The sequence below is a fragment of the Serinus canaria genome, chromosome 18 (assembly GCF_022539315.1).
Source record: "Serinus canaria isolate serCan28SL12 chromosome 18, serCan2020, whole genome shotgun sequence".
Taxonomy (NCBI): domain Eukaryota; kingdom Metazoa; phylum Chordata; class Aves; order Passeriformes; family Fringillidae; genus Serinus; species Serinus canaria.
The window spans coordinates 6,281,838-6,285,745 of NC_066331.1; the positions used below are offsets into that span (position 1 = coordinate 6,281,838).

The following is a 3,908-nucleotide window of genomic DNA, read 5'->3' on the forward strand; positions in this document are numbered from 1 at the left end:
TACGGGACAATATTTGCCGGGTGCCTAACCTAATTCTTTGTTAGCCAGGTGGCCGCGCGAGCTGTGGATGAGGATGGGGAGGGTCCCGTTCGGTATTTCCGGGACCACCCCGGGCCGAACAGTCCCCCGACCGAGTCCCCGCTCCCCGCCCCGTCCATCTCCCACACCTCCCGGCGCAACTCAAAAACGCCACCTCGAGGTGGGGATGTGGCGGGGGGATGACATCTCCGCGCAGCCCCCTTGGCCCCCTCGGGAGCTGGCGGTGCCGGTTCGGGGTGCAATGAAGCCCAGAACGGTCCCCGGAGGCCGAGGAGACAGGGCGGGGACCCGGGCGTGAAGCAGCCGTCGTGGGCGAGTGGACAAAGCAGAGGTTGCCCTAAGAGAATGATCTAGCGCGTTCAAGACCCGAGTCCCACTTGTGGCAACAGAACTTTAAATTCCCACTGTTCAGCTGGATCCAGCAGTGCCCGTCACTCACAGCGGGGGTGGCCGTGGTTTGATCTTCCCCACCGAAAGACTGAATCTCGCCTGAGCTCCCCAAAAACTCTACTAGCAGCATGAGAAATCCCACAGACCAGCCGTAGGTGGACTCAGGCTTCACCCCACCACTAGTTCCAAGGCCCCCTTTATCTTCCCCACAAGCGCTACCCCGCCGCAGGGTATGAATTCCCCCTCACTGTCAGGGTGCCTCGGGGGAAAGCTCACCTTAAATCAGCTTAATGTGTACTTTCCCTGCAGCCTTAGCTCGCTGAGTCCCCCACGCCAGGCACCTCTTCACCCCGCAATGACACCCCCCATGTACTTCCCATGGCTTCACCCCGCAATGACACCCCCCAGTGTACTTCCCATGGCTTAAAAACAAGCACAAAGGGGCTCGAACCCTCAATTTCCTGATCCAAAGTCAAACACCTCATCCATTAGGCCCCCTGGTCACCCACAAGAGTGGTGCCTGCTCACGTCACATGCTGGGGGCTCCCCAAGCACCCCCCGACACCCCTGGATATCCCCTACATTCACCCTGGACATCCCCCACCCTCCATCTCTCCTGGAAGTGTGGCTGGCTTCCCCGACCCAGCCCTGGTGATGGGGGTGCCCCCTCCTCTAAGACCCCATGTACCACTAAGAAGTCACTGTAGATGTGACCGTCACAGTGTCTGTGCCAGCAGTGACAGGCACCACTACAGCAGAACACTATAACACTACTGGAAAAAACACCACGGGCCTCATTAACCCCCTGTTTGTTCTCCTCCTGCTGCAGCCGCTCTCCCCAAAACCCACGTTTCTCATCTAATCCCAAAAAAAATTTCCCGAAGCCCACCCCAGGCAGGTATTTTAATCGGTGGTCCAGTGCCCGGAGCTTGGGTAGGTTCGTTGCTTTCCAGGCAGCAGAGCCTCCCACACCTAGGAGAGAAAAACAACTTAAAAAGAAATTTCACTTTGTGTTTTACTGGTGTGGCATTACCCTGACCAGAGCTGCCTTTAATATCCATTAACTCCGCAGGAAAAGACCCTCCAGGCAGATTTGTAATGACACGAATCTGAGAGGGCATTATCCCAAAGCCACTTAAGGGAAGGACTTTGGTGCCAGGGCAGCACAGCCGAACGCTGTGACCCCACAGATCAGCCCCTCAGGCAGACGTGGTTTCTGGTAGAGTAAATCTTCCTGACATCCCAGCTTGTCCTGCTTCAGGAAGAGGTCCCCCACACAAGGTGGACATGACCCAGCATCAATGGGCTTTTTGTTGGGGCTCGGGTGCTGCTGATAATACAGGAAGGAAGAAAATGCAGCTGAAATTCCCTGAAAAAGGAAAATGCAGCTGAAATTCAAGAAAAGCCCAGCTCTGCCCAGACAAAGGTGATTAAACAACTGGAGCTGCTCTGCTTTGATGCCTTCTGGGACCCCTTGAAAGATGTCCCTGACCTGGGCATAGCCATCCTTTCACTAACATCCCTCCAAAAATCAGCCTTTCATTAACACCTCTCCTCTCATCCTCAGGTCCCAGAGCAAAGCTGGTTGTTTATCCCCTCGATCACAGCCTCACCTGAGCTCTGGGACCACACAACTTACCGCACAAAACATCCACCTTTGCACCCAAGCCTGGGGCAGTTTGTAGCAGCTCCTCGTTGCTTCCCTTTTCCATGAAATCTAAACAGGGGCCACTGGCCGGGAGCAGACAGTCACAATATCCCATCAACAGCAGCTCTTGGCCCATAGAGAGAGCCCGGAGCTACCATGGGGACTTCGCTGTCCCGGGACACATCACGGACCACCCCGACCTCGCTCTTTGGTCTTTCCCCCCACCAGACTCTGTGTCCAGTGCTGTGCTCGGACAGGGCGCTCGTCTATCCACATCTCTGGGCTCTCCCGGCGCATCAACCGCCTCACCTGGCATTTCCCACCCGGATGGGGAATGTCTTCCCACCAGGCAGCAACAGCCAGAGCTGCAGGAGGAGGAGGAGGAGACCCGAAGACACAAACGGGGAGAAAGAGCATGGAAACGGGGCTGGCAGAGGCAAAACTGAGGGCTCACCCCAGGTGGGACTCGAACCCACAATCCCTGGCTTAGGAGGCCAGTGCCTTATCCATTAGGCCACTGGGGCGGCGCAAGGTGCGCCCCCCGGCCCCCGTGAACCCCTCCAACCCCGCGTTCTGAGGGCGTCCCGGGACCCCCTCGGGTCGGGCCGGGGCCACCGCGGGGCTGGGGCGGGACCGCTCCAGCAGCGCCGCCTCCCGGCCCGGCCTCGCATGTTCCCTCCACCCCGCGAGGGGCAGAGATGCGAGGGGCGAAACGGGAAAATAGGATTTAAAAGTAAGGGGGAAAAAATGTCGACCACGAAGGGACTCGAACCCTCAATCTTCTGATCCGAAGTCAGACGCCTTATCCATTAGGCCACGCGGTCTCTGCAAAAGGCTGGTACACTGATGCTCCTAACCTTCGGTATCACCCCTCCCCCCCCCCCCTGCAAATCCCCCCTCCCCCCCCAAGCCCCTCCCGGGTACCGCCGGGGCTCCGGGCAGAGACCGCGCCAAGACACGGGGCCAAGGGACACACGGGGAGCCGCGGGGGACACGGGCATGCCTGGGGGACCGGAGACATGGCAGGGGACACGGCTGGAGAGGGACCATCCACTGCCATGGGGAATTCTGCTGCCAGAGGGGGAATCAAGTGTGGGACTTGCTGACTGCAATTGTTGCCCTGGAGCCTTTCACAGAATCACGGAATATCCTGGGTTGGAAGGGACCCACAAGGATCACTGGGATGACAGCAGGAAAGAAAGGCAGAGGTGGAGAGGAGGGCAGCAGAGGAAAACACAGACAGATAAAAAAACCTCAGAAGTCTCTGAGCCTTCCATCTTAACTGTGAGGACTCAGAAAAGAACATAAGGAGCACAGGAGATCAGCAAGGAGGCAGAAGCAGAAAATCCATGGGTGCATGGAGGGCTCAGTGGGAAATGACACAATGAGGTGTGCTGGGAAGCAGGACAGGGCTCAAAGGAGAGCAGCCTCCCCCACAGCCCTCAGTCACACAAGCACTAATTCCTGATCCTTTTCACTGGGGTTGCAGCAAACTCTCAGCACCATAAATGAGCCTAAATTGCTACTGAGTAGCTCTGGCTCTTTGCCTTTTCTTTGTGGGAATGGGCCCTTTCTTTTCCTCTCCCTCAAATTGTTGGATTTTTTTTTTAATGACCTTATTTTTCCTTGACCACAACTAAAGGCTACTCCTAAGAGCCAGTTGAGTGCATCAAACCATTAGCAAATTCTTCCTCCTAACAGATAAAATGTGTTTACAAAAATCCATCCCTCATTAATAAATATCAAATCAACTTCCACATAACAAATGACGTGTCCTGGACCAGTTCATAAGACTCACGGTACCATTCTCCTCCTTATTTGGAAGCAGGAG

At 56.2% G+C, this 3,908-nt stretch overlaps 2 non-coding genes across 2 annotated transcripts; both read right to left on the reverse strand.

The window, feature by feature from the left end:
* Positions 1-2,528: 2,528 nt before the first annotated feature.
* Positions 2,529-2,601, reverse strand: TRNAR-CCU (transfer RNA arginine (anticodon CCU)). The gene has a single exon. It is a non-coding gene; the product is annotated as a tRNA-Arg (tRNA).
* Positions 2,602-2,828: 227 nt separating this feature from the next.
* TRNAR-UCG (transfer RNA arginine (anticodon UCG)) lies at positions 2,829-2,901 on the reverse strand. The gene has a single exon. It is a non-coding gene; the product is annotated as a tRNA-Arg (tRNA).
* Between the last annotated feature and the right edge of the window lie 1,007 nt (positions 2,902-3,908).